Genomic DNA, 10,945 nt, shown 5'->3' on the forward strand with positions numbered 1-10,945 from the left:
CAGTCATCTTGTTGTTGACTCCACATACAAACTATGATGCTTGCTGAGGCAGAAAAAAAAAGTTTCCAAGCTTCAGTCATCTGCTACTATCAAGTGGACCAATCTTAGTCAGCATTTTTTTTTTGCCAGCAGATAAATATAAATATTCACAGCTTGCACTAACGGAGTTATTATGTTAACATTGTCAACCAAAAAACTGGGAAACTTGAGTGACCAGTTTAAGTTAAGATCTGTGCAAGTGATAAATCTCCTTATCAACAGGTTCAAAAGCACACATGCACAAAAGCACACCTGACTAATCCTCCGAGAAGTGAATGAAATCATAAAACAACAGATACAGAGCTCCTTTCACTGAAACAGAAGTTTTCTACAACAGGATCCAATTAATCTCTGGCAGCAGTGAACCTGTTGTCGACTGTCTGCACTCTGTAACTTTACCTCCAGACTTGATGGCCTTTTCTTTTCACTTGAGTAACTCCTGCAATAAGACTGCCTTAATGCCAGAAGCCCCCTGTGTCTCACAGTAATCAAAACCTCATTGTTCAACAAAGCCAGTGTCTTTATCTCTCTGATTCTCCAACATATACTCTTCTTTCTTAATGACCTCACAGAAAATACAGCATTCTTTTCTCAGTTTCCTAATTCTTTCTTTCATTCATCCAGCCTGTGGTTCACTGCCTGTGTCCAAGTACTAACACTAATAATATCCTTAACAATTTCCCCATGTAATATTACCAAATCCAAAAGGGACCACCTACCCAAGGCGCAGACTCTGTCTGCCCCAGAATCAGTGCCCCGGGACGGGGGTCAGAGAGAGGGACAGCTGGCAGACCTCCCAGCAGCCTGAAGCAGCGGGTGTGGGGTTGGAGGACAAGGCTGACCCCAGTCAGATGGTGGTCTGGCTCCCAGGTAAAAAACATCTGGTCCAGTGATGGGAGGGTGGTCGAACAGGCACTCACACATTCAGAAATGACACACGCCTGACTGCATAAGCGCTTCTACGTTCTCTAATGAACTCCCTCACACACACATGTGGGTGTACCCACTCTCAGACTTATTGCTTTATTAGTCATTAGGACGAAAACGTTTGCCCTCCATCAGTCTCCTCTGCACATTGTGGCAAGTGGCCGCCCTAGTTGCTAACAGCTGGCCAGACAGAACTCGCTAGTAGGTGAGGCTTGAAGGCACTACAGACGGGATGAGGTCCAATTACTTCTTTACTGGTAGACTTGATGTCTAAGTGTAAGTCTAAGAAATTAGACAGAGAAAGTAAGGGAATGCATAGCAAGAGTGACATATTTTTTTGTCATTGAGAGATAAAAATTAAAGATAAATGAGACAATATCAAACATGAGTGGACGCAAACAGAGGGAAAAATTGTGAACAATGGACAAGATAAACGAAGAGAAAGAACATTTCTGACACCTAAAAAGATATTCCAATAACCACAAAGGATTATTAAATTCTGTTCCTCTGGAGAGTAGCCACTGAAAGCACAAAAAATGGAATAAAGTCAGTGAAAGCCTTGCTGCGATGTGTGTGGCTTTACTGCTCTCAAGATGAGATAAGGAGAGCCGAGAAAGCCAGAGAGACAGCTGCTGTCTGCTGACGGCACATGGGTTTATTACACACACACATCACCACGGGGCCTCCCCAAGAGCTCTCTGGGGACTTTAGGGAATTAAAAAAGGAGGGATGGTTGGGAGAGGAGAGGAGAGGATATTTAGAGGAAAGTTTGATAACTTAAACTCTTCGAGAGGTGACCAACTCATGTTTCTGATAGTATGCTAAACATAACAACAATAGCGTGCAGTTTTGTACACACACCTATAATGTCTCACAACACAGTAGCACAATGCCAGCAGATTGAATTCAACTGACCAAACCTGCATCATACACAGCTACATATGCATGCTAAAATATAATTGTAGAGTAGAGCGAGTGAATATTCAATGTAGTGAAAACGTTGTCGAAAGTAATCGAAATGAAATCCTCTCTGTTCAGGAATGTTATAAACCTTTAAATAACTGCTTTAACGCAGAACACATAAAAGAGTTTGGGTCAGACTGGACTTGCTGTTTGCACAGACAGCTGCACATGTCAGGTTAGAGTCATGAGTGATTCTTCTGAAGTTGTACAAAGTTGAACAGTTGTTCCATGAGCTGAAACCTTAAACGCTCAACTCGCCCAACAAAATCAAACTTGGGATTTTATTAGCCTAAAGTTTGACTTAACATTTAGCCAGTAACTTGCTGTAGTTCCTCTTTTCTTGACATCAACGTGTTTCTTTGTTTTGTGATGTTCTACTTGAGAAGGATTGTGGACACAGCTACACATTTAAACAAACAGAAAAAACAAACACTGAATGGACAAATGAAAACTGTTCTGAGGAATGGTGCAAATACAAAATAATAAGAGAAAAAATAATCCAAAAACTTCAGTCGCTCCATTGCTTTTCTGACTGCTGTCAGTGAGGTATTTTAAGTCTGTAATGGTCAGTGTTTGGATTATTGTGTTGTATCACTTAGAAATGATGTTGCTCTTATTCCTTTAAGACTTACTGCTTAACTACCAAACGTGTAATCTCTTTCACCTGTGAAACAACAAGATAATGATTTCCACATCTAAATTCACAAAAAGAAAAGAAGCACAATGTGTGAATTACTAAAGTGTCAAAAAGCAGTGCCTAATTGAGTATGACTAAAACTTTTCTGCATCAAGTATTGAATTAAAACATTTAAGTGCAGAAAATGAAAGATTTCAGACTGTTTGCCTCAACCTGACAGTCCTGCTGTGACCTTGAATTCAAGTTAAGTATGACCACTTGACTCAGTGAAAGAGAGGCAGGGTGAGGAAGAAGTGCAAGAAGGAGACACGAGAACTGAGCAGCTGTGAAGAAATATAACAAAAATTGGTGCAGATAAAGTCAGGAAGAGCAGAACTTCCTATGAAAATATTTATCATTCCAGAAACGTTTGGCTACGGAGGGGTTTGGAATTAATTTGTGTTTTCTTAAGAGGGGGTGCCTTGCGCTACAGGATGGGGAATTCTCCACAACCACTGCAGACTTTTTGGGCTGCTGCTTATTCACAATTTATTAGAAGCAGTAATAAGAACCATGAAGGCTGAGGGGAGAGAGGGAGAAAGGCTGAGAGGGTCTCGGGTCAGCAACGGGGACTCCAAAAATGGGGCCTAATGTTATTAGGGAACGAACCACAGTGTTAAATCAAACACATTCGAGTACACACCTTTGGTATGTGGTCTGAGCGCACCTCCAAACTGCCTCCACTAGACCCCTGGATGTTATTTGTGAAGATTAAAATACGGGAGATTTCATAGGATTTACAGCTCGCCAAGAATCTGAATTTGATACAGCTCCCATCTAAAATAAGAATATCTCTATATTTGGGCATTATACCAGCAGGTTAATTTACAGTAATTAACACTGACAAGAATGGAAATGAAAGAAGGAAGAAGTACGTTCAATTTATTCTATCAAAAACTCAGAAAAGTAGGTGACATTTTTAAGAATTAGTCTAGACGCAATATATTTATTTAAACTTCAATTTGCCTTGCAACACAAACATTTGCAATAATAATTATAATATTAATAATAAAAAAGCTCAGAAGTTAATCTTTGCAACAAGAAAGTCTCTCTCCTGATTAACCTTTACCACCATAACCTAAAACTTAAAATAGTGTCAGAGTGCAAATATCATTTAAGTACATTTGTTTTCATGACTCCCTAAAAATGAGAGGGCCCCATCAATTATTTCTCCTTACACTGTGCAGTTGAGAGAACTGTTTGAATGGGGCTTAAATAGTTGGCAAAACACAGAGTGACTTTTGAGTCTGAAGCCATGGAAGGGTCCTTGAAAAATATGAATACCAGCCTTTGAAAAATGCTGAGCAAAGTTCCCATAATTTCCTTTAATGAGGGTCCCTGTTGAAGGGGTGTCAGTGATTTGGGTGTAATCTTCTGTAGTTAGGTCTGAAAAGAAAGTGCTGCACTGATTCAACCAACACCAAGAAAAACAAAAGAGCCCAATTAAAAAGGGATGGTACTTCACACACTCTTCACAAACTTTAAATGGCTCATTGAGACACAAATGCACTCTTTTTAAGAGGTGGTTTTTGAGCGCTTATAAATCCCTCTTAAATAATAATGAGTAATTGTAAAATAGAATCAAGTTAATTCAGCTCAGCTGACAGGATATTTCAAAGTATATCTAAACATTTGCTTTTTATTATCATTATGTGTTCCCACATATTTTTTTTCTGTTGCAGTTGTTTTTTTTTATATATAAGATGTATATTCAACAGGCGCAAGGCGTTTGTGACGGGGCCTTTTAGGTTTGGCCTGAAAATTTAATTTATTGTAATTTTCAGTTTACCCAAAAAGCACAAATAACATCATAATTGCAACTATTAAAAATCAAATATACTGTCATCGTCATGTGGATAAAAAAAAACACATATAGGCAGTATTATGTAGAGTGATTAGATATAGGCAACATCTATCTTATTGACGCATTGTCCGAGACGAAATGTGTAAAATTAAAAAAGAAATAGATAGCTCAGTCACAGGTGACTAAGAAGCCATTATTATGATCCCGACACTTGAACAGATAAGAATCAGCCCCCCTATTGTGCTAATTTTGTGGGTCGGAAAAAGATGATAAGTGAACTCATAACCACAACAATGTGATACTTGATCATTAAAAGCCAAAATAAAGGTAGTCCTTCGAAGCACACTCAAATAACGGCATTTTGCACTTACCATTTTTTACAGTAAGGCGAAAGCTGGAAAAATCCGGGTATCAGTCAGACCAGTTAGCTCTCCATGCCCAGAGGAGCCCCGGCAGACTTTTCCAAGTGTCCCTGCAAAGCAGTGCCGAAGTGAGCGCTTCTGTCGTCTCGGAGATCCTGAGCGGATGGGGGAGAAAAGAAGCCGCCGCTCTCGATCGAGAAGCTCAGGGTGACAGCTTTCTGAGACTCGAACTCGCATCGATCTCACTTCTGTTTCTCTGCAGCTTCAGGAGGAGTGTTTGCCTTCCTGGCGGTGGGGCAGTGATGTTAAGTAAATGAGCGAAGATTTCTTGTTCCTCCTCCTCCAGGAGTGCGCGCCCTGCACAGCACTCAATCTGAACGCGTGTGTGTGTGAGTGCGCGTGCCCCCTTTATCTCAACCACTCCTCATTTAGCCTCAGCAGCAGTGCTGGATTTCTCAGCTTTTTCTGTGTATCCCCACTTCAGATCTTTGTTTGGTCAAGGGCTTTCTTCCGCGTGAGTTAGCAGAGCGACACTCAAACTATTCAGTGATACTCTATGGTGCTGCAGACTCTCAGTATGCACTCCAGATAGAAAGATTTCCCTGATTAAGGTAGATAACCCCAGGCTGTTGACAGGTTTATCAGGACTTTGTTATCTTTGCTGCGTTTGCGTGTGGGTGTGTGGGAAAGATGTTTTCCAATCCCGTCTCACAACCCTGTACAATGCAAACGCATAGCAGATACCAAACCAGTTTACAACAGAAACAATCACGTTTTGCAGGAATGTATCATACATTCACATTCAATTTTAAGGGCCTTGAAAATAGTTTAAGAGAATAATTAGCGATAGTTGTGATAGTAATTAGCTTGTTCCAAACAAGCAAAGGTTCTATATTTAATCTAAATTCTTTTGGCTCATGTCCTGAATCTATCAGGGAAAATAATCATATTCCATAAAGCACAATGGTCACTTTACTAAATATCTCTTAAATTACTTCCTTCAACTGATCATTTTCTGTCATGTGTGTCACCTTCAAGCCAATGAAGAGAAGCTAGATATCAATAGGATGAAAATACTTTAGTTTCTATCATCTTTTCAGGACCATCATAACTGTCTAAAAACTAAAATAACCGTCAGGTTTATTGCAGTAGAACCATATTTTGATTCACACTTTTTAAAAATGCAAAAATATATTCTTGATACTGCAACATTTGTGCTGTTCCCATTTTCACATTGAGCACAAGGTTAGCTTTTACACAGATTTTTTTTAATGTTATTTCAAACCTACGCCACAGAGCTCTTGGTTCTGATTGTGCTTATGGAAAATGTGACAGATCTTTCAAAGTTATCAAAACAAGTCATGTGGATGTGGAATCTTAACAACACCTGCTGAAGAGGAAGGCAATATTTGACTGTCTTTGAGTCAGCCGCCAATCCCTATAAGTTTTCCTGAAACTGAGGAAGCATAGTGCAGGTGTTTCATCCTCTCCCTATCTGTTTTTTTTTGTTCATAGAATGAGAATGTGTTTGTTTCTGCCTACTTCATGTGTGACCAACATGTGTGCCATTGTCTCAGTGTATTTTCTGTAACACGAGGAGGGCTGGGTTGGAGCAGAGAGCATGACTCAGGAGGAAACAGGTTCTCCTAAGCAAGGGCAACAGGATGTGCACGCTGACACCATCTCCACAGTCTCAGACATGCGACATTTGAGGAGATTGATGCGACTTCATAGTTGAGTGATGGTGGAATCATTCACCTTTCCAAATACAAGACTATAACAAATCTGAGGGGAATTTGACTTTAAAAGAATATGGTCAATGCAACTTGGGTGAAAATGTGATTTACAACACTGTGGAACATAAGGGCATGAAACAGAGGTGTAGGAATTAACTTTAGTTTCTGTCAAATCATAATTTTAATCCATAAATCATTCATCCATAAATCGCTAAATTTGGAGAAAAAAAAAATGTGCTTTCAAGATACAGTCAAACTCAAAGGAAATTTTCAGCCTCTTTATTTTTGTTTTCTGTGTCATGCTTTCATCTCCTACTTTCATTATTCCTACTCCATCATTAGCACTTATCAAGAACTGTGGCAGCTAATGTTCTATGTTGCGAAGAATTCCTCTGACAAGCCCACAAAACATGAGCCTCAACCTGTTGCTATTGGCACATGCTTAGTGTAAAACTGAAAGTGTTAGCAAGACAGAGGTGAAGATTTTACAGCTCTCATTACACACAGCACAACTTACTGCAGCAGCAATGCATTTTGGTCTCTTGAGAACCTAAATGCTAGGTTTTAAACCCTGCACTGAGTTGTAGCCATTTGAGTATAATAATGGACTCTATAGTTTGTGCTCATTGCTATTACAAGTAGTCAGATGCAGCAGTGCAGCACAACATTAGGGTCCAAAGATACCAGTGATACATGGTTCCATAGCTTCCCAAGCTCACCTGTTTGTCCTATAGTGTTTTAGAGTCATATATGAATGTATTTTGTAGAAAGTTGGCTGGGTAATACCCTCTTTTGAAACTCAGCACTCCATACATTATGCTGTGATTCAGGATCGCAGTGATCCTTACATAAACTTTAGGCTTCTTGCACCCACTCAAAGTACTTTCTGGCTCTCACAGGTGTCTGCTTTCTTTGCTTGGAGCAAAGTAAATTTTTTCTATCAAATATTTCCATAAACCTCACTGCTCATTCTCAATTGTTCCTACACTGCAGATACTTTGTGGCAGGTGTGGTAAGTGCTGCATTTAAAAGCTTGTTCATTTTCAATGAGCAGACCCTTATGTCTGAGTGCTATTCAGATTTTTTTCAAATGTTTGGTGAACTTAGCATTATTGGGTCTGTCTCAAATACAGTCCAATTCAACAACTTACCCAGTATCCAAAATACCAGTCAATGAATGTTTCACACAAGTCACCATAGTGTAATTAGCTATAATCACACCATCTGATCAGTGCCCCTGTGGTCCCCTTGAAAATAATTAGATATTATAGCAGATATTAAGTCTCAAATATAATTTTGTCAAATGAGGGTTCAAATGTCACTGTTCAGTTCAAACATGGCCTCCTCTGGATCCAAAAAGGCCAATATGGCAACTGCCAAATTTCAAACTTCAGGCTTCCAAAAATCACAACACAGTGAATGACATTTCAGGAAATATGTTCACTTCTTACCTACGGTCAATGGTACTACATCCAATTTTTTAAAAAGCTGTGAAAAAAAGTTGCAAAACAGTATTAAAAACACATACTTGCACACACAAACGCTTACTATAAAGAGACTAAACCAATGCTGTGAACCACTGGGGTGTTCCACACCTGATGAACCAAATTATCCAATGTTTACAAAGTGAATTCCACCCAACAGAAATCATTCTTGTTCCAAGAGCATTTCAGTGATTTTCATGTCAAACTTTATGTCAAAAAGCTGATACTTTTACTATGTGTAGGAAGCAAAGTACCAGTAAAACAATTTCCCTCCCTGGCAGAACACTTCTTTTATTAGTTAACTCTAATTAGCTCCTATAAACACAAACAGTAAATCTAAGAGGACAACAAACTTCTAACCTGACACTGCTTTTTCTATCATATTCATTTGTTTTCATGAATGATTTATTTTCCAGTTGACCAGAAAACCACATAGAGCTCAAGAAACATGTGCAGTGTTTCTACATAATCTTCCCAGAAAATGTGCCATCAGTCATTCATTTTACGGAAACATTGAAAATGGGTCCAGTGTTCTTTTTCAACAATAAAATGTAAATAAATTAAATAAAATTAGCCATATAGGATTGCTTATATAATGTCCTGATATATAATGTAACCTTGGCTGCACTGAACACACATTTGTCTGAGAATATATATTTTTAGGATCATCTGATATGACCAATTTTGCCAAAACTGGCCTTAATTACATTGACAGTAGCTGTTTTGGTTTACTATCAATTTTTTACATTAACTTTGTAGGACAGGACCATCAGCCTGCTAACAATAGATGTTTTTGTTTTCATATGTTGCATTTCATGTCAGTTACAAAGAGTGATAATCACCAAGAGGTAATGGGTGACTCCCGGAAATCCATGATGACATTTAATTCAGTTCCATGTGTTGACTTAAAGGAGAACTTAACCCAAAAATGTAATTCTACAATGTGACCTTGTGGGACACGGATGCAAAATGACAACAGCTCTGGAATGTACAGTAACTCTGACATGATGAACTAGTTTGCCTTTGGTTCTTACAGCAGACAGTGAAGACACTCCATTACTTTGACTGGAATGTGTGGTGGAGGAACAAAAGCTGCCATTGTCTCACTCTGTCTTCCTCTGATGGCCTCGGTTGGCTCACTGTCTGTTTGCTGACACACAGTTACTGTCATTGTGTATCATTAGCGATCCTCCTATCGTGCTACGGAGAAAAAGTTTGTTTTGTCTTTGCTAAGGGTGTCAGCTGGGACTATTAACCAACAAAAATAATTTATGTTTGAAGTGAACCTTTGTCGATGGAGATTCTTGTAGTTACATATTTTGTTATTTTATGTATGTCATTGTCATATGAGCATTAATATTCCTGCTCTGAAGAATGCTGAGAGAAATGAACGAACTCAGAAAACGCAGAGGAGGAGAATATAACCAAGGAGGGATAAATGTAAAATGATATGATACAATTCAAAAGGAAGCATTAGGCCCGTAACCACCACAGTACATATGTGTTTAAATGATTCCCTATCAGGTCATCAAAGTATAAATGCAAGATTGTATAAGATTGTGTAGGGCTTACACCATCAAATCCAGATATATAATAATGATCCACTTCCTACATAAATCTATCTTGAAAATCAGGTAAGCCAGTGGTTTTAAGTTATTTTAGCTGCATTTTATTTACGGTCTTTATCAGACACGGCTTTCCTTAATTTTTCAAATTATACATGACATTGATCATAGCAAGCCCAATAATAGATTTGTTTTATATTTGTTCTTTAAAATGTATTCATCATATAATCATTTTACCTTAATGGTACTTCTCAGGGTTCAGCTTTAATTTACTATTTTCTATTAGATAATGTATGTTGACTCTCACCTCTCATTCAAGATGTCACAAGGTCAACATTTGGAGGATGGTGCCACATATCTGGCTGCCAAGAGGGAGGGCAAATATCTAGTTTTCTCCTGACCACAAGTGCAGCCAAGTAAGTTAACTTTAAAATGCAGCTTTTGCATTCAGTAGCTGCTTCCTTTCACTTAATGTTTTGTTGCTGTTTTACACATTAAAAATGACTTAATTAAAGTTAGGTATTAAAAGTTACATGGTTAATGTTAGGTAGAAAAAATGTGACAATTAAGATTTGGCATTAAGAATTAGACTTTTAAAGTAAGGGAAACATTAGGCTTGCATTAATAACCCATCCTTTCCCTGGATTACTGGCTGCAGAGTGCCATCTGCTTGGCTAAACACACAAAATATGTTGGGAAAACAAATCAGATGTCCTTTTGAAATACATTGCTTTGAAAGTCATGCTGGATAGCACAAAAAAAAGAAAAAAGACAAGTAAAAACAGATTTTGCTGTCGTCAACACTAATACAAAGTTTTTTGTGTGGTAGCTATGTTTTAAATATGTTTTCAAATACATTGACTTAATACAGTTTAATTGTAACTCAATGAATTTTAAAGCCTCAAAAACATTAGCTATCATTAAATTAATAGCTAACTTAATTAGAGTGGTTAGCAGTTATTGTTTACAGAAAATACCTGATGCGCTATTTTGAAATTACGATTTTCAAATAATCATATTAAGACGTTTTTCTTGACTGATACTTTTCCAATGAACACCATCTTCTAAAAAAATGGTGGTGAGAAGAATTGTTTGACATAGTTTTTCCTCAGTCCCAATTATTGTTCAGTTTGGTTTAGGCCTGGCAACTGTGAATAATACCACTGCATATGATTCACATCACTGTCATATTCCTCAAAACATCTAGTGGCCCCTTATTTCCTGTCTGGAAGCATCTGGATTCACTCTGTTTTCCATTCACTCATTTAGCCTTTTCCTTTAATCAACAAACTGTACTTAGAGAATAATTCCTTAGGCTGCTTTTTAACTTCTTACTTGCTTGCTTGTTAAGGTTCAGTATTTTCTAATCAATTCGGTAGGATGAAGGGA

At 38.1% G+C, this 10,945-nt stretch overlaps 1 protein-coding gene across 2 annotated transcripts in view; it reads right to left on the bottom strand.

Moving 5' to 3' along the window:
* Positions 1-5,307, bottom strand: part of eya2 (EYA transcriptional coactivator and phosphatase 2) — a 33,599-nt gene extending 28,292 nt beyond the window's left edge. For both annotated transcript variants that reach the window (XM_072381761.1, XM_072381760.1), the window contains exon 1: positions 4,777-5,307. The gene's annotated coding sequence lies outside the window, so the exon portion shown is untranslated. The remainder of the gene's footprint in view (positions 1-4,776) is intronic.
* Between the last annotated feature and the right edge of the window lie 5,638 nt (positions 5,308-10,945).

This window comes from Leuresthes tenuis, unplaced genomic scaffold (assembly GCF_036924035.1).
Source record: "Leuresthes tenuis unplaced genomic scaffold, fLeuTen1.0.hap1 SCAF_3, whole genome shotgun sequence".
NCBI lineage: Eukaryota > Metazoa > Chordata > Actinopteri > Atheriniformes > Atherinopsidae > Leuresthes > Leuresthes tenuis.